General features: G+C 45.0%; 1 protein-coding gene across 1 annotated transcript in view; it reads left to right on the top strand.

Moving 5' to 3' along the window:
• The window catches only part of lrfn1 (leucine rich repeat and fibronectin type III domain containing 1), a 65,166-nt gene that overhangs the window by 16,519 nt on the left and 24,054 nt on the right, over window positions 1–24,593 (top strand). The window contains 1 exon segment of the mRNA XM_003968521.3: window positions 20,166–20,209. The gene's annotated coding sequence lies outside the window, so the exon portion shown is untranslated.

The following is a 24,593-nucleotide window of genomic DNA, read 5'->3' as shown; positions in this document are numbered from 1 at the left end:
CAATGAGTTGATTTATTGCTTAGTTGAAATGCTTGAAAATAGTTTTATAAGACGTCTAAGAATTTTTTCAGACATTCTAAATACTCAAAATTAGACAGTCTCGTCTTTTAGTCTCGTCTTGTCTGCTGCTGACAACAAACAGATCGTCAAAAAAAGAATTCACAAGTTATTAAACACTTCGGGGATCTGGCAATTTTGAAAAGATCCATGAACAAATAATATAAATTCATTTCAAAAACCCTTTTTATGTTTTTTTCTTGGCCGTGTTCTTTTATTTGATGCAAATACTACTGGGATAACCGTCTGTATTGTACAAAGGAACATTGACGTTTCTCCATTGAAATAATGACACTATTTATGCCGATTAGAGACGATCTATGTTGAACTGAATGGTTTTTTCTGCCCAATCCTGCAGTCACAGCACAGAACCAGACAAATGAACTTGTTTTTGGTATTGTGGCGGGTTTTGAAAAAGAAAGCAGAAATGTCAGCTGTGGGGTGTGCATTGACACTTTAATTAAGTTGTTTATCACAGAGTAACCACATCGGACCCATCGGGTTCAGTGTGAAACGTGACAAAATATTGTTGAAGCACTGGTCCCCCCCACTGATGTTTGCTCTTTTATATTTGCTCCTTGTGCTAATGCTAACGGTCAAATCTTGGTATGTAGGCGGTGCCGCTCAACTGCGGCACTCTTCTACTCACAACTCCTTCATATAGCCATTCTATGCTTTTCTCTTTAAATATGTACGCCAACCAAACTCGCTTTCTCATATTGCTCCACTTTTGACCTATTTTGGACACTATAATGACGTCCCAGAGGACCCGCGAGCACTGTGAGAACTAGGCCTCTGGATATCTGGACACTATGGCAGCCTATAGAAAAGGGCATCACTGATCAAACCTAAAGTTAAATAGACTCTGCTATAATTGACTTATCTCCCTGTTAATAATTCAAGGTGCTTTTTGATGCATTGCAGCACCTCAGATTACGTAACTTTAATAACAGCTCTGCCGCGCGGCTCCTGCAAGTCGTCTGCTGCGTCTCAGAAAGGTGTCTGTACGGTGTCTGTGCTTCAAACGTGTGTGTGTGTGCTAATTCCACCATGCGTTCGATTTTGCCCCCCCCACCTCCCCACCTCCCCGTTCTCTCCACTCCCGACCGATCTCACCTGTACCCAAAAGTTTGACCGAGAGGAAGCCAAACCTGCATTTTTCTGGGTCAAGATGCGCTGGGGCCCGTTGCCATGGTGGCAGCAGGGCTGTATTTAGTGCAGTTGTTTCGCTGCTCCCGGTTCTCTGTTTTTCCAACTCAACGAGGAGGGAAGAGTGAGGACCGTTCCCACGAGGGCGAGAGGGAAAGTGGGGCAACATCTCGCACCGACGTCAAACAAAATCCTCCAGCTCACATCATGAATTCTTTAGCCTGTTTCTCATACTTGTTATCGACACTATAGCACGACCGGCAGGTCGGTGTGAGGAGAACGACTTCGGAGTTTCAAATTTAAAGCAGTTTGATCAAATTAGAGAAGCAAGTCGATCAGAAGTTCTGCTGAGAGGGATATTTGATTAGCACAAGTAGTTAGCTTAATGTGTGAAAACAGAAAGGAAAAGTTTAAGAGTAAAATATGCGAGGTTGGTACATGTTGGGAATGGTGCATTATAACAATATTTAAAACCTGACAAATGATGCACGCTGTTGTACAAGACAGAATGTCACACTTGTTTGTGTTTGACATTTTCTTTTCTGCTTTCATTTCGAAAGAAAGGGCCCTTGAGTCTATCGTTAGTATTCCTCTACAAAAAAAAGTCATTTTTGGGTGATTTTTTTTTTTTCCAAAACGATTTCCACAGTCAGCTGAAGGAAGGCTCTGATTTAACCAAAAAGATGCTAACATTAAGATGAAAAGAAGGTTTCCAGGATGTCTTTCGGTATTTGGACAATTTAAAATTTCAACCTTTGTTCACATCTGGGAACCTGCCTGATCTTCTGTGATTGGCTTGGAGAATTCTGGTGGTTCCACTGACTCACGGAGAGGTGGAACATTTGTGAAACTTATTAAATATCATGAGAATGAGCCGACCATTTGATGGCGCCCACTGCAGTTCTAACCGGTAACCTGTTCGTGCCGTGGTGGCAGAACAGCCAATCACAATTCAGGAATAACCTTTCATGTCCATTTGTAATCAGGCAGCCTGGGGAGCTTTTTTGGGGTTTCAGTATCTTGTTCAAGGACAAGATGCCACCTGAGTTACAGCCGCTCTGCATGTCCAACACAGGGAGCTCAGAGGCAGCACAAATATCTTCCACACCCACATGGTAGGACAGAAACCTGGGTGTGTGTCATTTATGTGGCAGCATTGTTGACACAAGGCACATGAAGCTACAACGACGATGACTGAATTCATTCGAGATAAAAGATACAAGGACGTCAAGTTGTCTTATTAATGAGAATGAAAATGTGTCTGCAGTGGGCACTCCGTCATCATTGTTATTATTTCAAGGCGACGGGTGGTGATAGGTCTCACTGCAACTATGGTTTTGTCCTTTCGGAGATTGACACATTAATTGGCCGCCATTTTCCTGATAGCCCAACATTGACATTGGAACCTTCCACCTGTTTAGGATTATGACAGTTTAAAACAACCAACGGTATTCAGCCTTTAACTTCTGGTGAATTTCAGAATAACGTGAGATTACAGGTTCGTTATGATTTAAATAAACACTTTTCCCACAACAGCAGCATTTCCATTATGCATCAAACGCCGTCACAGCGTACAGCTGTTAATTTCCTTCTGCAGTTTGACGAGTAAATAAATTGCGAATTAACAGCCCCGAACCGTAAATGTAAAATCAACAGAGTTGAGGGAAAGAGGAATGCTCTATGAATAATGTAAAAATGAGAACACGAGGCGGGAAATGAGCCAAGAACAGGAAGAAAAAAAAGGTAATTGTATACGGAAAGTTTTGAGAATGTTCCAGAGATGAAGATCTGTCAGATTTGCATGGAATGTAAATCGGGGGGGGGTTTGTTATTAAAGGAATCAGCTGAGCAGCATACGTTTGTTTCAGAGCGGCTCCAAATGGCGTTCTGATTACAGAAGTAAGATGTTTCAAGCCTGCGGAATGTTAGCAGTAATAAACATGTTAATATCATGGGAAGTTGTGCGGTGTCGCGCCTTCCCCTCCCTCCCGTGATTGTTGTTTGCCGTCGAGAGGACGCAAAGTTCTCGCTGACGTTCATTAACTGCTGGCAGCGAGCCGCTCCTGAATTTCCAATGATCCCCACGGTTCCCTGTGTGATATTGCCGCATTTATCATTATTTGCCAGGAGCCATTCTGCCCCAGTAATGGCGGAGTTATTGACATTGTTTCTTGTTCTTTGCTCTCTCGATACCGCCTTGATATTTCCTGCATGTGTCACATTTGTGAACATTGGCTAGAGGGGGATGGGGGGGGCTTTATCGGAAATAGCAATAGTGACGATGTTGCTGATGTTCATTGGAGACAATTACATCATCGGCAAAGAAGATGAGCTCAGAAGACATTTCAATGGTATTTTCCCTTTAATGAACACCACTTTAAACTACAACGGTGAGTCATCTGTACAGTCTACACAGGGTTTCCAGGGAAACCAGATCAATCCTGGTTAACACCAGATGCCATCACGGAACACAACAAACTGACGGGTAATAAAGAAATAAGTTGAATATAGGCAGCCAAAGGACGTACACAGACAAATTGTGTTTTTCCAATACTTGGGATTCCTTCCTGAAAGACGTTTGGGGTACGACTGCAATCCATTGGATTTCTTTGCTCGGAAAATAACTTAAACAGTTAAACAGGCCGCAAAGCTGCCAAGCTGAACTGAACGATCTTTAAATTCTGTGGATTTAACACTCATTTCGCAATAAAAGCTTCTGTAGGAAAGAAAGCTTTTAACAATGGCTAAAAGACCGAGAGGTAAAAATTTGTGCGGAAAGCTTCCCGCAAAAACGCCAACGTGTGAACGAGCCGCATTGTGTTTCTTCAAGTGCATCATAACAAAAACTCTCCAACAATTCCCAACGCCGCCGCGAACAAAGACGGCGGTGAAACAAATGATGATGGAGCAGATTTAATCTCTCACTGATGCATTGTCGGGGAGTGCGGTCATTTAACAGGCCTTACAACTTCAGCATTCATACGAGATTAATATTACTCCGCGAATGCTGCTCCCGAGACTACAAATGTAGCCTGTCATCCGGGATTCTGTCACTGCAGCTTTTCCATCTTCTCCAATTTATTGACTCTGGATGTATATGTCATTTGAAGCGGCGTGATAGACTGCTCTGCCTCTTTTTTGGCTTTTCGGAAGAGATTGACGAAGGTTACGAGCACTTTGCAGGATGCTTCTGTCTAATAAATGTTGCAGCATGTGCCTTGAAACATGTTGCTCAGCGTCCACGGGTAGTTAACATTCATTTTCAGGCCCTGAATAGTTCAGATTTTCCCTTTCGTCTCTGAAGATTTCCCAAAAAGGCCTTTTTCCACACCTTCATATCTCAGGCTTCAGATTTATAGATGATGATATCCTCACATTTTGTAACCGTGTGAATTTGGAGAGGAGTAATCAACTTTTGATGTGCTTTGGGCCGGGGGGAGAGCCGTATTACTGTGAATAATATCGGCCCCAGACAACAGAGCTGTCATCAATCAGACACTTGGCTAGATGTCCGGCACCGGTTGCCGCGTCGCTCTCTTTGTCCCCTATTTGTTGTCGCTCTCTGTGATTAATTAAAAGCACGTAGATAATTTAAACTCTCTACGCGGCTCTTTTACCGACACGCAGATCTGGTTTCCCAGGAGGTTCCAGCATGTCTTTTCATCTTTGGGAAACTGCTTTTCTCTGTCAGTGAAGAGAGCCAACATGTCACAACATACTAGCGCCATGACAGGACTGGTGTGGGATACCAAAATTGGTCAGATTTTTTTACGACGGTCCTCACTAAGGCTGAGAGAAGAGAATAAGAATTGATTTTCTGTATTTCTCCTGTGCTAAAAGTCACTCTGGCTCCCCCAGGCACCACCCATTAACCAATTCGGGGCTCCCAGTGGTCCCACGGGCCTCAAAGCTAAGCAGAGATTCAGCTTCCTGTGGAGCCCCCTAAGCTATAAAACTCCTCTCCCATTGATTCATATTGTTCATAATGAGATGATCTGAGTTTTTTGGATGATCTCATTTCACTCAGTTCAACATTTATGAAGACATCTCTTACCTACTGCCATAAATATGAGATTTTGAGGCTCAGTTACTCCCAGGTAACGAGGAAAATTAGGATGGAAAACAAAAGACAACGTGACCTACCTAATGCTAGCTACACCCTATTAACATAGGCACGGACAATTGTTACAAGCAAGTGCCAGGAAAACTGGGAATACATCAGTATTTTTAAACATACCTTAAAGTGGCAGATGTTAAATAATACACCCTTAAATAAAGTAAGTGCCATCTGATTATTAGGGTATATACATTAAATTCCAGGCAAAAGTAATCAATCCAGATTGGCTGATTCTCGAGTCACTACACAGCATTTTAGAACTAGAACATGTGAAAGAATGAATTATGATCTAACAGGAGTCGTGCTTTTAATCCCTCTTAACAATGGGTTTTTCTGTTTTTTTAACCATGTTTTCTTCAAGCCTCTCTTCATGTCTCACCAGGACATCAGAAAGGATTTTTGCTCGAGCAGCCTTTGTGGCGGAGTTTTTTTGTTTTTTTTCCATTAAATATGACTTTGAGGCCCACGTCCGTGCCGTGATCAGTGAGTCTGCAGCCACTAAGCAAATGAAGAGTGTGATTGGCGCTGAAAGGACAGCGACAGTCCGTCAAAGGACAACCCGATGAGGGTCTAGTGTCCACACTGGAGGACTGACGCCATTTTCAACATCTGAGAGCCTTTCGACATGCGGGAGCAGCAGCCAGCCTCTCAGACTTTTGCTCGATTCCATCAGCGAGCGTATTCAGCAGCAGAAGACCAGGCAGATGTGGAATTTTCCGCATCCAGAAAGTCTTCACCCGGCGACGGTTTCGTTTCTAGTCTACCTGCGTATTTTAGCGTGACTGTCACAGAACAGCTCTTGCTCTGCAGCCAGATGCCATTTTTCATCCCTGTGTGCGTCCGCTCAGAGAGGCAGCGCCTTGGCGAGAACCTTGAATCCAAGCGAGCCTGAAAGTCAATCTTGTGGGGATTTGACTTGCTTCATATCCAATCTCTCTGAGCAACTTGTGATCAACATTATGGGTCAGTCTTAAGACTGACGTGATCTTCCATCTCCAACAAGCCTGCTTGGTTATTTCCACCTAGAAAAATGGGCTGGCCAAGTTCTTTAATTTCAAATTTTTACACTTTTTATGATTTTTTTGGAAATGAAGCTGCAGTGTTGCTCTGAGTGGAGCCACCTGCCCTGGTTAAGCATTAGAACCATAAAAGCTCTCTTTCTCTATTCATCCTGTTCCTCCCAGCATTTAACCACTAATAGAATTGGTCATGATTTGGCCTTTTGAAAATGAAGCTGATAAATAAAACAAAATATTAAAGCAGACTGCTGTATTAAATCTTGCAAGTGCCTCTTTCATCCAAAACATTTTCCTCTCAGATGTATCAGTATTGCATGATCATAGTATAAGACTGCTAATTTCAAAGGAATTTGTTCATGGTTTCAAAAGTTGTCAAGACAATCTATTAGAACAAAGCAAGAGAAAAAGTGCAGCCTGTTAACAGCCAATTTCAATAAAAAACTCTGAGGAAAAACTGTTGACCTGTCAGAAGGTCAGCAGAATCACTGTGACAAATGTTTTTCCTGAAGAAATCCACTTTTATTACACTGAAAACCAGACGTGGCTGTAAACATTTAATCCTGTCTGATAGGGAAACGCCTGCGAAATACGAAAAAGCTTCCCTGAAATGTCCTGGAAATACCAGGCCATCGATCGAGAGACAGCTCTAGAAGCAGTCAAAAGCAAACATCAGCACGGACGGAGCGAGCAGGAAATTCTCGTTTCGGGGATATTTCTACGTTATGCGGGAGTGTTTATGGGGGTTTGAAGTAATTATTTACACTTTGACACAACCCATTCAGTTACTCTGAGCCAACGAGGACGCAATTGTTGGGGAGTCGCGAGAACTGATCCCTGCATTGTTAACGATGAGATTCAGCATACGCAGTCAGACATCGCTGAACAACATCCTCGACAGCGAGGACACTTGTTCTGGCAGGAGGATTTCTTCTGGGCTTCAATATTGTTCTGCCGATGATAACGTGAAGGGGAGGAGCTTATAAAGTGCCCCTAGGTTTCTTTATCAATGCCAACATTTGTGTGGATTTAGTGAGTTAAAAAAGGGAGAGAATGTTTCCAGAAAGGGTGAAGACGGGTCAGGAGGTGGCTGAACAGCCTCGTACGTGCAGATGTGGCTCAAATTTCAGGTAATAACACATTTGACAAACATATTCAAGGTTCATCAAAACAACAGATGTGCAGCTTCTAAAAATGGCATCAATTGTAGAGCTCATTGGTGCTGCAGTCAAACTGATGGCTGCTGGTACAGCCCCTCACATCAAGGAGGTTCTGGGTTCAAATCCCCGGGCTGTTCTGTGTGCGGTTCTCCTGTCCTCCCACGGTCCAAAAGCATTCGGGGGACGGGCCAATTTAAGATTTCCTTCAGTGTGAATGGTTGCTTTTCTCTATATGTTAGCCCTGCAATGAACTGATGACTTAAACCCTGCCGCTCTCCCCGAAGGCAGCTGCACCCCCTGATCCTTTTAAGGTAAATGTGGTAGAAGATGGATGGACGGAGCTTCTACACAAGACAAGCCATTTGAAAATGTGCACCGGCTGGACGCTGGGATGTTACAGTTGCACTCAGAAAATCTTCCAAACGGGTCAGATTTCAGGTCAGACACATTTCCAGGAAGTTGTTTTTACAACCTTTGGAGTAAAGTTAGCGTGTGTTTGAATGGATGTAGTGAAGGGCCAGAGTGTCATCTGCTCTTGGACAATGAGACCAACCCGGCCTTGAGAAGTCTTCATTTGTTGCTGCTTAAACTTGCCTTTGCCAGTGAATAACACCCAACTGCACTAATTAAGTGATTTCTTTTTTTCTCCTTAACAACGGCGGTGTTGATTTTGACATTTTAATTCTGTTTCAGATTAGAGTCTAGACAAAAGAGACAGACGGGTGGGATCAAACCAGTGAGCCTCCAGAACGCCTCCCTTACCTCTGCTGGCTGATTTTGCTGTTAGCCCATTTTTCAACTATCACAGCTCAGCTGTCGTCTCTGTTGACTATTCGAACTGTTCAGATACAGACTCGCCGCTCCTCTTTTGTCCTAACTCACACTGCTGCAGCAGTTCCCAAACATCCAGACTGCATTTTCTGCATGTTTGATTACATTTATAAAAAGAAAAAAGCTTTTGCATTGCTCCTAACGTAACGTTTTATCAACCAGAAATGGGTGTGGGGGGGTCGGGGGGGGGGGGGGGGGGGGTAAAAGTGGCATTTTAAACTTACTTCACAACATTGCAACAATAATAAGGAGCTTTTCCAATAATCAAAGTTTGGATGAAGTTTCGTATCACCTCCCGGCTGATGGAAACACATAAAAAGAAGTGCCTGCAACTTTGCTGACTCAGCTTTCTGTATTTACAGGGCATAATGGTTTTTAGTGAGAAAGCAGATAATTTAAAGCTTTTACCAAACTATTCCCACGAGCACCCAGCACTGTTGAGTCAAATGAAAGCACCGAAGCGTTCCGTTGCTCGTCTGCATGCTCGTGGCCTCTCTGGAGCCGCGCTCTCGTTCATATTGGCCCGTACAAAGCGACTTCAGAAAGGCACGGCTGAAGCTCGAATGAGAAAGGAAGGTAATTGACGTTGTCCGGGGTTGCACAGTCGACCTGGAGTGCGTTATGTAGCGCGCAGTCTTACAAATAGCACTTCATACTTCTTCGGGGCACATTCAGCTGATGACAGTGGCGAATTGTTGACCTATTCTCGTTTTCCTTGTCATGCTAGGCGATGTTAGCGCCGTATGGTTACTCATTCAGAACCATGCCCATCTGTTCAGCTGTCACATGGCATCTTTCCTTAGCTATGCAGCCCCTGTCGTGTTTCTGCACATAGAACTCCCAAAATGAACCTCGTATAATAAAGCGCAGCACAACTGACGTGCACGGGGGTGAGGTACTGTAGTAGCCGAGCACGAACGCGTTTTCCTTTAATTAAATTGATTGATTTTCGTATCAGCACTTTACAGCATCTACTGAACAGTCCCCATTTGTTAAACTTGGGATATGTATTTATTAAATCAGCCTGGAAAAGACCTTAATCAGCTTTAAATAAAACCCCCCTCCCCCCCAAAAGCCAGCATCATATCTCAGAGCTTTTCAAAGGCCACGCACGGCGGCGAGGGCTCTGCTGAACTGTGGATTAGGCCTGGTGACAAGGGTTGCGGCGTGCTACTCTTGTCTGGGTGATCAGTCACTGACAGCCCGCTGCTCTCTGATCGCTGCTGCCGTCACAGGAGCATGCATCACACATTTGTCAGAGCTCCTCTCCTCCGCCCACCTCCTTTTCCGCTGAAACTCAACACCACGGTCTCACCACGCGTATATTTACGTGCTCACAGGACGCCCTTACAAGACGAGCGAGGTGCACGCGCGTGCAGGCGATGGTGACAAATCCTGGCTGAGCCGGTTTCCATCTGTGAGTCATGGCGTGGAGAGTAGTACGAGTCATCTGCCTCTCACAGATGGATCTGCAGGGTGTGCAGCGGTCCTGTCTGGTGACCGTGACGGCCGGATGGTTTGATTTTCTCCTGTGGATCAAGATGGAGCGCAGATATGTGGTTCGCAAGCTTTGAGGTGCGAGTAGAGGGACTCTCCAACAAAGAGGTCGGGTTAACCATGGCGGCCCGACCGGGTCGGAGCTGTTAAATCACAAGTTCGCCCCCACGCAGCTCCGTCGACCGAATCGCCACACTGATCCCATTTGCTCTGTGTACATATCCGTTCTCCCTGCGATTCCCTTTTGCCCTCATAATGGGATTAGCTTCTGTGACACCAATCTGAAATCTAGCTTCAAGTCAGCAGGATGAGTCTTATTTCCCTGGTTATTCCCATAAGGGATGAGTCACGGCTTAAGTTACATAATTAGATTCCTCTCCCCAACCCTCAAAAATGGGAGTGATTACAAATTAATGGCAACTAGCTGGCTTCCTGCTTTGGCCCGGTCACGATTCCTCCAGCTACATAAAAAAAAACAACAACCGTCGAAACTACGTTAATTAACGCGTCTGCTGAAATATGCAAATTGGGCAGCCATCAATAATGGATGCCGTCAAGCGCGGCTCAACTTCATTACAGCGCCTCAAAGCATTTAATGTCTCCACAGAAGAGAAGCCTCCGTCTAGATCTCCCTTATTTTGGCAATAAACACCTAATGGGTTTTTCACCATGTCTGCTCAGTCTGATGGCGGTAATTGCTGTCGAACTCACCGATGAGTTTTGAATTCATTTCGAGATAAAAGATAACACCGCTCCTTTCTCCCGACTTCACGAGATTTGGCTATGCAGCATCCTGGAAGCAGTAACTCCCACCACCACACACAAACACAGACACACACACTCAATGTTATCAATTATTCTCTGTGGTTAGCTGCAGCATACATATTTTGGAATTCCCGCAACTTAATGCGCTTATAATTCAACAAACTCTTTGTGATCGCGTTTTGACCTTGTTCGCATTCATATCCAAAAGGGTCTTTTCATTCAGATTTTGAGCTCCGTATAAAGAAGCACTGGATAATCTGCAGGATTTGAACCTATTTTCCTTCTCGTGGATTACCCAACATCTGGAGGTTGAGCTCGGGTTTTGACGAAAACTCATTCATGCTGCTAACACGCTATTATCAAAAAAGGATGTATATCAGGAAATGCTGCACTGGAGATGGCAACAACCCGGAAAGTCTTGATAAGGATTCCTCAAGCGCATATTATATGCTGGAATCGTATAGAAGCTATTCAAATGGTGGCGTACAGGCACAGTATAGAGGATGATAATGCTATAGGGAGCATGAAGCCACTCAGCAGGAACCGTAGAAATTAGCTGCTTTTAAAAGGTTTCCCACTATAGCATAGAAGGCATGATTAGGACAGACATTTCTGGGTAACATTTCCATGTTGGAAGAATTCAATATGCATAAATCAACCCATTACCCTCCCCCCCTTCATATCTGAATGTTTGTCTTACAGCCTATAAACCCGTGAATGGCTGAGGATTGGTCTCCAGAGTTACCCACTGCTATTATGCCTTCCATCTCGGAGGCGTTTTACTATTCGGCTCCTCCTCGAGTTGAGAAGGACCTTTTTTTAAAAGTAAGTCTTCACGGCGGTGGCTGCGTTATGGAGTTTTGTTCTCCGTGGGGGAGGCCTTAATATTCTAACCACTTCTACCAAAATGGCTCGTGTGTGGGATTAAGTGGCAGAAAACAAGAAAAAGGATTTTGTGTGTGTTTTTGGGGGGATTAGATACAATTACAGTGACTCGAAGAGAACAGAAAGACCTTCTGAGGGTTGGTCACACACACACACACACACACACACGAGTGTCCTCTACCGCTGCACCAGTAATGGAAGATGCCAAAGAGTTGCTTTGATCAGGTCTTTCATCTTGCAGAGTCCATTCCTCGATTCTGTCCTTCCGTCCTGGACATTAGATGATCTGAACGTCAGTGAAAGATGGACCCGAACTTGGACTGTCAGGTTTCATCGTTGCGGCATGTATTTCAGAATGAAAACAAAAAGCAGTTCCATCACGTGTCATCTGCTCAGGTATCCTCGGAGGCTCGACCTGCACTCGAGGCCTCAACAGACTGACTGACGCGTTTTAGCAATTTCTCAGCATACGGTCGGTCTGACTGCAGGCCCTTTTTTTTTGATTTTTCATGTTGGCCTCTCTTCCTTTCACCGCTCTTTCTCAGAATTTGATTCACGGTGTTGACAGCAACATCAATTACACAATCCAGAGTCGTGTTCACATCCCCCCGCCCCCCCACCCCGCTTACATTTCAACTGTTGAACAATCTTTTTTTGTGTGTGTGGGGAAGGAAACGCCTGATATTTAGTCTATTGTTTAAAAAATGACGTTAGCAAGGACAACCTAGCGCTTACATGAGGGGGTGTCAACAATATTACCAACAATATTGGTACATCGTTGTTACGTTTAATCGGATGTTAGCACAATGCAGTTTCCAGCAGGATGTCGCTGTGTCAACATGGAGATCTTAGAAATTCCGTTGTATAACGGTTGAAAACCACACGGAACAGAATTCCAAGTTTGACAGCGGATAACGGCCTCATTCTAGATTCACCATCCTTTAATGCACTTTGAACCCCGACCAGTATCGATGGCGACATGTTGGTGACGTGTGTAGGGAAGAAAAAATGTGAAGCCCAAAAAGGATTGGATATTCACAGCAAGTAATTCCAATTCAAGGAATTGAGAGGGCCATGTTAAGGATGTTAGGAATTAAAGACTTGTCTTTTTCATGGGATTATCTGCGAAGGAGGAAGCCGGTATTCAGTCAGAGCTGACTGGCATGGCGAGATCAGGTCTCATCCAAGTAGAACATTTCTTCAGGCATGCGAAATACGGAGTCTTAAGTCATCTAATCCCCTTCAATATCAGCCCAGACGTCAATACGCTGGCGCAAATAGATGGGAGGAGTTTTGCTGGGTTGCCGTCGCTAATTAGCGTTTCCACTGGCAGCTCCATTTGGAAACGCACCGAGTGATGAACACGCCTGTGAGGAAACAGTAACACTCTGTGACGCCCTGACCTCTGTAAAAAATGATTGCCGCCGTATGTATTCCAGGCTCTGTTTCATTTTTAGTATCCCAATGTTGTGGCATTTTTAGAGCCTGAAGATGTTTCATTGAATAATCGGGCATCTAAGGGGGCAGAACAACCAATGGTTCTCACACACATTTGCTGAGTCATCACGCAGTCACACGTGGCTAAACAACAATTAGCACCGTTGGAATGATGACAGCTACATTTTTAACATAATTAACGTACGCAACCTGTCGTGCCAGCGTTGTAGCCGGGCTGTAGAGCAGCAGAGCTGAGCAGAGGGATACTGAAGAGCAGAACCAGCCGGGCCAGTCGATGGCTCGGAGTGGATGAATAACAAAGCCTGTTAGCGAGTTCTGCTGAAGAGTTACGAGGCTGAAGCCCCATCGCAACGCACTTGGGTGCCTTTTGTTATGCATCTTCCCGCCATAATGACTGGAAATAATTTATCAGGCAAGTTTTGACTTGTGATTAATCCTAATTAATCCGCAGCCGCCCTGTGATTAATTTGATGAAAAGATTTAATCACACAAGAGCCTTGTTAATAATAAAACTCGCCTCTGTCTGATGCCACCAGAGCATTACATACATAGTCAGGCTTGAACGCCACGTATTCAGCCTGTTCTTATTATAACTTATCAATATTTGCTGCTGCTGCTGCCCAGTTTCTCCGTGGAGCTCATTAAAGTTTCATTGTATTCATCTCATCTTACCTCACCCCAGCGTGGGCTGCTGTAGAATCGAGGCGATCCTAAAGATTCCGAGGAACACTTAAAGAATTCATGGTTTCCAACTCGCTCCTTCTGATCTGGTTTCTTTCTCTCTTTTCCGTGACCGATGGGATTCCCGGGTAATCTCGGAATAGCTTTTCGTGAACAGTCACTTATGTCGTAATGTAAGGAGACCCCGCTAATCTCCACAGAACTTGTCTGGAATCGAGGCGGCATCTCCTTAAAGTCTGCAAACCAGACTTAAAGCTCTAATCAAGACAAACTGGCTTTGGCTTAGTATGATTGGTTCATTATCAGCTGCAGCGCAATCCCGTTCTAATCCCTGCAATTGAAAGCAGCGCATGAGAAGGCAAGAAAACATTCGCGTTCATATTCCGTGAAAAATAATTTGGCCTTGTTTCCTCCTGAAATATCCTGAAAACGATTTACAGTGGCGACACGCCCGGACTTTTGTCCGATTAACCGCTGCTGATAACACCTTTCAACAGCACGCTGACGTCTGTAGCAGCGATTCAACCCTGACTTTTTCATTCCAAACCTTGACTTTCCATGTTGGAAATGTTGCCGGCAACAAAAGACATTTCTTTATTCAGTGGCGCGGGCTCTGTGCATTCAGCTTTTGATTTTTGCCAAAGAAATGGAACAGGAAGGGGCAGCCGGGGTTGTGTTTGAATATTTTTCCCACTTTTTCGCAGCTGTAGCCGTTAAAAAACACACACGCGAATAAAACTGCACACGCTAAACAGAATTTGTCTTCATTTAAATGAACTCAAAGGTCATCCGAGATGCTCATTTCATGTTGAACGCGATTACACGAACGGTTTAATAATTTGCTGATGTTTGTCCCAATTTGTTCGTGCATAGCTGCATGACGGCCGCGCGGGAATTTCCTCCATTTTTATTAATAACAGTAATCACCAGACGGCCGTTGGAACACATTTAACGGATGCCGCCTGGGCTCGACAGGAAATGACATAATCATTTTAAACAGGCGAGTCCTCAAACACTGATGTTGCACTTCAGCATTTTTTAAGTGCTATGAAAACGTAGACGTTTTGTGCTTCGAGGCAATTTGAAGCCAGAACGAACTATTGTTTTTTTGCTCTGATTGTGCCATGTCAGCAACCCAGCATTTATCATAACGCCCAGATGTCTGAGGGGAATTCTGCATTATTGTTGCACTCATATTTAGGGAGGAGTTTGGCCTCAATAAACAGGAGTGTGCGGATTGTGCTGAGAAGGTATCCGCTCTCCCAGTTCAAACCTTTACGCCGAGGCTTTGCAATTATACCGAAATTAATCAAAAGTTGTGAGTTTGATTAATTGTCCTGATTAGGCGAGCGTTTTTTTTCCTGCTATATCACATTTCCAATCGATGCTCCCCCTCTAACACCGCAGCAGACCAACGACGCTCGGAAAGAGAGACGCTTCCTGCCGACTCGCGTCGTCTCCATTTTGACTATTTGTCGTTTAAACGACTGTTTTCTTGTTTTAGTTGATTTCAGATGCCAATTTTTTGGATCTGAAATGACCAAAGAAACAACTGAGCTCATTTTCTGCACTCTCCAGAGCGTCCTTTGTCTGTCAGACATTCGCAGAAACATTGATTTTCATGTCAAACTGCTTTATTTTGATCTCGTCTTTTTTTCTAACTGGCTCCAATTCGTTTATTTGCTTTGGAAAAGAGGATTTTAAAAAAAAATTATGAGCATAATTTATTAACACCTAGTTAACCTTCACAAATAAACCATCTTATAAAATGGAAATTGGCGGAACTAAGCTAGCAAAGCATCACGGAACCTTCTGACTGTGCAAGTGAAAGTGAACAAGGGGTCTGGAAGATCATTAAACTTTAATTTCATTGCTTTATTATGAATCTCACACAAATGGTGCAGCACAACAGCTGCTAAATGCCTTCTGTTATTGTAGCATGTTAGCTCTGAGTCGACCTTAAAAAAATGTTCCCATTAGGACCTAGCTGGATCTGTCCCCGCCGAACAGTACACACCGTTAATTTGGCCAATCAGAGGTCTCGGGTTACGCAATAAATTGTAAAATATTTACATTGCTGGTCTTGCTTTTGCTAGATATTGTAAACGTACACTTAAACGTTATTTAGGTTTAAAGATCTTTACCAATCAGGGATCCGCCTCATAAATCATTAAACTTCACAATGAAAACTGTTAAAAGTGCAACGCAGTTAATGTGTCACAATGGCGACGTGTTAAAAAGCAGCTCTTGGCTGGAGTCCACCCACTGATAATTTATGTAGCAGCACCAGTGAATGTGCTGAGCACGCTTACGCGCAGAAATAGCACGGAGCCACTCAGAGGCCGCGGGTCAGCTTGTGTGTGTGTTTGTGTGTGTGTGTGTGTGTCTGTGTGTGTGTCGCTTAAATGGAAGAGAAAGCGCTTACTACCAGAGCGCAAGATCATGGGCAACAGAGACGATCCTCCCTGATTCATCGAGAAAGGACGGAAAGCTCTGATCCGAAGCACGTTCCACGTCTGCGCATCAGAGCGGCGCCGCTGACCTGCACGGCCGCAGAGGCCCGACGCCACGATGAGCCGTTACGCACTTATTTACACGAGTGGGACGATTATTCAGTTCCCTCTGTGCAGTGCCGTGTGTACTGTATGTGGAGGCGACTCCTGCTTTTATTTATTTCACTTCCCCGGCTTAACTGGAGCAATAATTAGAGCGTATATTATGTGATGCGATTCTCCGGGGCAACTTGTGTTTCTGTGCACTGTCCCCACGGTTACCGTCTGCACCGCCGCTAAATGTCTTGCCCAAGAAAGGGGTCGTATTATCCCAGTCGCTGCATCTTGTTGAAACATCAGTCCAGTTTTTTTCCTCTCTCTCTCTCTCTCTTTCACCATTTAACGCCCCCGCCGTGCGTGCGCTCTCTCCCGTGCAGTCCTCAGCACGGGCCTCTGCTCTCCCCGAGGTCGCGCCCCTTTGTCTGTAGCTCTCTCATCTCTGGAGGTCACGCTGGTCACCCTGGAGGTACTGGTGATGCTTGGCGTGCCAACTGTGTGGGCAAGCTTAGAGAAGCGTATGCTGCCTGTTAAACCGCGCTGGGCCGAGGCGGGCGAGCAACACAGCTGTTGGGTTTCTGGCGAAAATCACAACATGCCCAACGTTGGCAAACAGCAGGCAACACCTGGTGCACGCAATTAGTCTTCGGTTTGCCTTTGGTGGTATCCGTAGCGCTGTTCCAGGGAGAAAGAACTTAGCCGGGAGAGGAAACATGTTAAAGAGACACCAGAGAAATGTCGCCCCTTTACCTGATGACTTCATATCTGCGGCGTATCGCACTCGTACAGAAGCTGAAACCGCCATGGAAGCTGGTAGTGGCTCAGTGGAGCAGGACATGACAGCAGCGGCGCAGTAAGTGAGACAAAATGTCTGGAATCATTCTGCTTTTTACAGCTCGGGTGTAGCTGTCTCCTGTAACCAAACGGAACGTTGGAACATGCAGCACGGTCCTCACAAATATATGAATTTGTGAATGGCCTATTAATTTATGCAACCAACCACCTACACACCCAATTAGGTTTCATGTGTATGCATTAGATGCAGAAGGGGGGGCATTTAAAATTCCTGTTTTTCAAAATTGCTCGTAATGAAAACAAAACCTGTGACCACAGCAGCTCATGTCGAACCGGGAGAAGTGCTAGTTTAAAAAGAAATTGTATTTAACATAGCCAGAGCTTGTTGCTAACAGTTAGCCATGTAATTATTTTCATAAATAGCTCAAAAAGGCTTAGCATCCACAGTTAACCACACTTGCTAAACAACCCAACGTGGACGCTCATCTGTGCACGTCAGTGTGAAGCCAGATTGCCAACTTGGCTTGGTGCGACGAGAGTGTGTAATGTTGTGTTTTTCAGTCGGGAAGAATAATTACCTAAATGCTAGATTGATAAACGACAGCCTCGTCTCTTCGCTGTCGGGTGGCCGTAATCACACGTCTTCAGTGAGTCAGTGATGCTTCTCACGTCAGAGCGTCTCAGCAGCCAGTATTTGCAGCTCACCCAAATGGTTAAGTTGACTATCAACCAAGATAAAAATGTGGATTTTCTTCCCTTTTTTAAAGCGTGTGTGCGCTCGCCTGGAATGTTTACGGACCCTTGCAGAAGGTCCAGCAGAATAATGTGCTCTGTGAGCTGACTTTTCACATGTGTTGGATACAGAAAAGCCCGGCGGCGTGACTTTATTAAGAATTTGAGAGTGTTCTGACTGAAAGGCAGAAATGTTTCCATGACCATTCCTGGCCTCCAGTCCCGCATACCGCAGCCTGGAACATTTGCCGTTTTCGCCTCGAACAGAAATGGTTTATTTTCTTTCTAATGTCTGTTTTGTCACCGCTTGGAGTGCCCGTTAAAGCTCAGCTACCCACGATCCGATATTATCCTGTTAACTGCAGGAGCCGAGGTCGCAGTACAGTGAATAGTTCGACCTTGAGAAATGAACGGGGCTGCAGCCTTCTCAGTAGGAAAAGTAAAAACTCGGAAAGCTGCACTTTGAGGACGCGGGTGTGTATTTTTAATATTAGCATATATGCTAATAATGTACAAGACTCTCAATGCTGTCTGGAGATGTACGTAACTACATTTGTATGCTTTTGCCGCATTTCCTCGTTACCGTTTTGTCTCAATGTTTCGAGGTTTTTGTCATGATAAACGAGCTGTGTTATTGTTCATGTCAGGAAATCCTAATTTATTGTTTCCTCTGAGAGGAGTGTATATTAAAAGAAAAAACAACTCCCGCAGGCCTCGGCACTGGTTCGCCTCAGCATATGTCACACCAACGTGCGCGCGTGCTGTGGCTGCGTGGGAGTTTGACGAAGAGACGGAAGGACAGTTAGAAGGAAGCGGTGCCGTACGTATGATCACAGTTAAAGAGGCACGAACGGCTCTGCTGATGGTCGCCACTGAAGTGTGCGCGGCCGCAACGCATTTTAATCAATTCCCCGTTGCCGGATGCTCCGGGGAACGCCGGCGTAAGATGGTGGCCATGCGTTAAATTACTCCTCACATCCCTGTCTTTTCCTCCGAGATGTCCGACTGACGCTGGAAGTCCGGGTTTGATGTACCCATCACGTATTCCTCCGTGACCTTTCACCTCGCCTTTAACGATCGAGCGGAGGGTGTGATAAACGCACAGGGATGCTGGACGCTGCGTTCGGGGGTTCTTTTGTGAGGGGCTATCGTGTTTGCACGTGGGGTGTTTGTCCGAGGGAGATATATTTGCCGAGCCGCGCTGCTACGGGTCGGGCTGATAAAAATGACACGGGTGGGGGCTAATCAAGATCACCTCCGTGGTAATTAAAGCTGACAGGGGAGGACAGGAGCTATTCCTCCACCAGTGAAACAGGAGACAAGTGGACTTTGTTGCACGTTCGAGGCTCCTGTTCCAACACTGGTCGAAGGCTGGTGAATCTGATCGTTATTTGATTATGTAACAGATGCAAAACCGGCTTTTTATACAGCACCACACGGTCTAATTCTACCCGCCGATGCTCTGTGATTCATATCTGATTAATTTTATGCGCATGCACATCGGATCACAAAAACCTGCCGCCGCAGCATGAGCCAAAGAGACGTGTAGGAAGGACGTTTTTACAAAAATATCTGACGGAAAAAACATGGAAGGAAGAGATTGTGACAGGTGGTTTGGGAGAACATCAAAGCAAATGAAGCGCTAAATGAACGATTCGCGGGGACGCGTCCAGAGAGCCGCCGCGTCCACGTGAAAAATAGACACCTGTCAAATCTGTTTGTCTGTTAATCGGCAGGTAAATCACAGATGAAATGGTGCCAGACACAACAACACAGTGATTGCAGAGCAGATGAAGAATACGCTAATGGCCGAGTCTTGATCACAGTGTCCACGTTGTTGACGACTTTCCCCTGAAATCCATAAGCAACGCCGAGGCCTCCGGAACGCCGCTTCGCCTCGGAATTGGTTTTAAAATTCCTCTGCCGTAGCCGCCTATAAAGCACCAACCGGCTGTGTTAAAGCTCAGCTCGTGCCACTCCAGCCAACGATGGGCCTCAGATAGTCAGCCAGTGGTCCCCTTTGTGTCCCGACTTGCTCCAAAAACAGAGGACGCCCTTCCAAATAACACTGGACACACTCCAGACATGATGCCGCTTTTAAAGTTTACTCAAAGCAGCCACATTTCTTAAAGAGTCAATGTCAGGCTGCTTCTCACCCTCACTTTATCCACCCTTGTATCCCTATTTGTGGTGCTTTTTTTCTGTATTAAAGGCTTCTACAAGCTAAATAGACCCATAAAAATTGCTATGTCAGTGAAAATCGGAAACACATTTTCAGGGTAATCAGTTCCCCTTATTACAACATGGATTCTATGCATCCTAAATGGGAAAATCTTTAGAAATGTATAATTAATATATGATCTCTATTGCTTGAATTATTTTATGGCTCTGACGCTGTCGCCACGTTACCCAACGCTAACCCAGCGTTATTTGTGCTCACATTAAGGTGTGACCGTTTATTTTCTCTCTGCAGATCGCTTTGAAGTGAACGCCGCAAGGAGCCGCGACGACACACTGGTGAGTCCCCAGAACGAGATTTAAACGCCGCCCGCATTTGCATAATACAGCAGCACGCAGAAACCATCCAGGCTGGGGGTATTTAACAAAAAAGAAGGGAGTGGAGAGATGGAGGGAGAGAAATCGTTTCTCCAGCTTCCCAGTTTACACCAAAGGCTGCGCACGCACACACACACACACACACACACGCACGCACGCACACACTCCATGCCTACAGTTTTCTCCTCCACATACATTAGCTGAAATGAAGCGATGGAAGAAAAAAAACAAAAAAAAATGGCATCTGGCTCCTTTTTCTCCTCTTTCTCCCTCTCACACATACTGATTTAGCCACACATGCACGGGGGTGGTGGGAAGGGGGGGGGGGGGGGGGGTGCGGGGGCTTCTGCAGAGCGATACTGTTAGTTATCCTCTCACAGAGGCAGGGCCGGGCTGGCGCCACGGCTGTTTGCCTCATAGCCTGCGCAATGGGAGTTGGCTCCATTATCAGAACTGCTCTGCCACCCTGCAGCAATCCCAGCATCCTCTGCTCCCGCAGACTCAGTTCCCTATTTCAACAAGATCAATGGAGGAGAACCCCCCCCTCCTTAGCCACCAAACGCAGACCCGGAGGATGAGGAAAAGACACGTCGATGGACGCGAAAGAGTTGCAGGTTTTCAGCCCAGAGAAAAGCGCCGTTAAAGCGCCTCTCGGGTCTCAAACCAGATCCCTGGAAGGGTTGTGACGCGCTGCTGCAGGACAGAGGGAGGCGTCCTTGTTAAACACACACACACACACACAGACACACACACACACACACACACACACACACACACACGGCAGGAGCCAGTCCCAAATGTATGCTGGTTTTGCTGAAAGTCTGGTAAAACCAGATTGTAGCAAATTGGCAGGAAATTCTTTTTAAAACATCTTTATGAATTTACAAGATCGTTTCTGCTGCAGTTTTCGTCCATCTGACCTTTTTTTGAGTCGTCGCCTGTGACGAAAACGAGCGCGTCCTGTTAAGAAAAGTCAATTAAGGGATCGTCAGCTGCAGCATGACCGGGAAAAATGTCGGAGCATATCTTAAGTGTCATCAATGAGCCCCCTGTCCACTCTTATTATTCAGGAATGTATTAACCCAGGTAAAGAAATTCCTGGTTTTCTGTGTGGTTTGTGTTTCCACTGCACCTCAGTTTTCTTGAAAATCTCTTTAAATCAGTCTCATGTTGCATGGAGGAGGAGCACAAGCAGTCCGGCGCTTCAAAAATTCCAGGGAATCCAAAAAAGTCCCAACCCTTCATAGGTCCTTTTCTAAGGACAGTTTGTCCGTTTCCTCAGTAATTTTGGTGGAAATGTACCCGGTTATTCTGGGGGTTTTTAATCCCAGGAGATAATTAAGTTCCTGGAACTTTAAACTAACAGGCGTAGGAGCAAAAACCTGGTCAAAGTTAAACCTGTGACCCGGCTGCCTGAAACCATGATTCCATCTATAATTCAAGGCTTGGTCACCAACCATCGTAAAAATTGACCCTGGTAGTTTGAGATAATCTGGTTATATGAAGGGACATCGATTTTGAGCCGAGTGAGTGAAAAATCAGCCCCATTATTGCTTTAACAAAAGAAATCTAAGTGATAAATCGAAATTATAATGGTGAGAATATATTTAGCTGTTAAAAAGATGCCGGTAAAATGAGCAGAATATATGTGGAGAAGACTGGGAGGAAGTTTCCTTGAAAGTATAATTGATGTCTGATGTTTAATTAAAGTTGAGTTGATTACGTGGTCATGGGATTATGAACTAGCCTCATTTTCATGCCGGCTGGAAGCTTTTCTAAATATAAATACTGAGCAGAAGAGAGCTCAATTAATCCAGATCCGGAACCTTTCCCATCTCGCTCCTCATTGTGTCTCCGCGCGTCCTTGTTAGCGCGAACATGTTTGACTTTATAGATTTCATCTTTACGGAACAAAAACAACACGCAAATGCGTGGCTGGAGATACTGGTAACCGAAGAGAGAACGCCAGAGTGATCTTGTTTGGTGCTAATAAAGGTGTCAGAAAGCGAAATCACCGAGAAGAAATCAGGAACTAAATATAATGTGATATTTTAAAAAAAACTTGGTAATGTCTCTTTTTCCTAGAATCGAAAAGGGAAGGCTAATTAAATGAGCTAAACTGTTGTTCTGAAGTACCCGATGTTTACCTGGCGTCACAGAGCTTCGGAAAAAGGCGAAGCCATCAACAGGAGTCTGATATCGAGGGAAATTGCCGAGCTCTTGCAGAAGCCATTTTCCACTGGGAAAACACACTGAAATTACACACACAGCAGAGTATAGCTTCTTTTAAAGCATTCAGAAATTAAACTCTCGACACGCAAATAGCTGTTTTGATGTCTTTTGTTGGCATCAGCTGCTATTCTCAGGGCGCCATAATTAAAAAGGAGGAGGCTTCGGCGCGGTTTTTCTTTTTTTCCCCTCTCATGTCAGTCTGAGGAGAGGCGATCACAAAGTAGGAGCGGCGGGAACTAAACAAGATTTCACGCACAATCAAATCGTTTTCTTTACAGGACTGTGCGGTCGAGAAGATCCGTCTTCATTAGCTCGGCACTGGTGAAAAGCTTCACGACTTATGTTGTGTTTGAACGCGAATGAAACTGCAGAAACAAGAATTTATGAGGGCGCCGCCGAGCCGCCTGCTGGGCACAGCTGGAAGTGCTTCGGTTTTAATTAAAACACCTTCCGATTACTCATTTACTCATCGTGCCATTTGATTCTTTTTAAATTAGAAAATGAAAATGTGTCGTTTGACTTTCAGCCTCGTTAAAGATCACAAAATTGGACACTTTGTGAGACTTGGCAGTCCAATGATCCGCTCACAAAAAGGCTTCAGAAAGAGCGTCTCTTTAATAAACAAGAGGTTATGGCGGAGAGATAAGCAAAGTTCCCTTTCGGCACAGGTGCACACTGCGGTGGAAGCTGCCACCTCCCACGGCAACAAATTACAGACCAGATTCCAGTGACAAGCTGCAAATAGGATCTAATCCTCTTACATTCTTACATTCAAAATGCAAATCTCCGTTCTGTGCTCATTTCAATTTAGTGTAATAAAGTTGTGTTCAAACAGCAAATAAATATGCTAATGTATTGTGATATATACTAACTTGGTGTGTATTCCTTCAAGTGTCATTATAAAGAGTATTTATAGGCACATTTGCATACAGCGAAGATTCCCTCTGCCTCTGTGTTTGTCTGTATTAGCAGAGGATTACCGACTCCTTGGGTCTGGCTGCTCAAATGTGACGCGACTAGAAAAAAGGCCTCTGCTCCAGCTGGGGGCGCAGGTTTAGTCGGCCCACCTCTGAGGGTTAGGGGGTTCCAAAATTAGAAACCTTTTCTGACGGCAGCTCCCAGGTGTGAGAATATACCACTTTAAAAAAGAGTCTCGGATCAAGCGGATGCCTGCGGAGGTTAAAAATCGTGAAAACCACCTAAAAACCGCCGCACCCCTAAAGCTAAGGGAAGTAACGGATAAATAATATTTCCAATTCCCTGGAGTTCCCTGGGTTTTTGTGCTGAAGAGCACCACTTTGTGGAACATAGCCACAGTGTTCCGTACTTCCGTACTCCAAAATGGAGTAAAAGAAAAGAACTTAGTGGACAGAAGTGGAAGAATGAGGTCCAGGTGTGGAAGAAGCATCACAAATGCTGCTGGAGTTCATGTTGGCACATACGGAACCACTTGAAAAACTTATAAGAAGCTGAACCACAACAGTTTCAGCGGCTCTGGAACTTTTTGAAACACGAACCATATTTATTTACTTGGGTAAACAAATCCCTGTTGCTAAAACTTCCTGGAAACATTAGCCGCAAAGTCGCTGTCGCTTGATGAACTGATGCAGCTGATAAATATTTGAGGCCGTTGCTGGTTTGCACACTTGGCACGGAGAGGCCGTCGGACATGTGCAAACCAATCAGAGCGTTCCGACCTCTCTGCACAAATAACATGTTTACCTCACTCCAGTTACCCCCAAAACCCTTCAGTACCACATGTTCTTGCAGCTTGTTGGGCAGTTTTTTCCCCACATCGGTGGTGCATCTGTAGGTTATCCAACAAATTAAAGTCATTAAACAGAGAAAGAATTGCAACAATACCCACAAATTAGTGAGAAGAACACACGTGTGGTTCAGAAGGCACCAGAGCTGTGGAACAAATATTAGTGACACCCCTGATATGTTGCTAACGTGAGTGAATAGGTGAAGGTCAGAGTAGGACAGGTGGGGGGCATCTGGGAGAGAATCGTGGAATGAACCCACTCCGGAGGGTGGATGAAGACTTTAATCCCGATGATACACTTATGAATCATCAGAGGTTCCAAATATTGTAAGAGCGCGCCGGTTTTAC

This window comes from Takifugu rubripes, chromosome 11, assembly GCF_901000725.2.
Source record: "Takifugu rubripes chromosome 11, fTakRub1.2, whole genome shotgun sequence".
Taxonomy (NCBI): Eukaryota; Metazoa; Chordata; class Actinopteri; order Tetraodontiformes; family Tetraodontidae; genus Takifugu; species Takifugu rubripes.
Note: the sequence above shows the minus strand (reverse complement) of the source record. Positions and strands in the feature narration are given on the sequence as shown.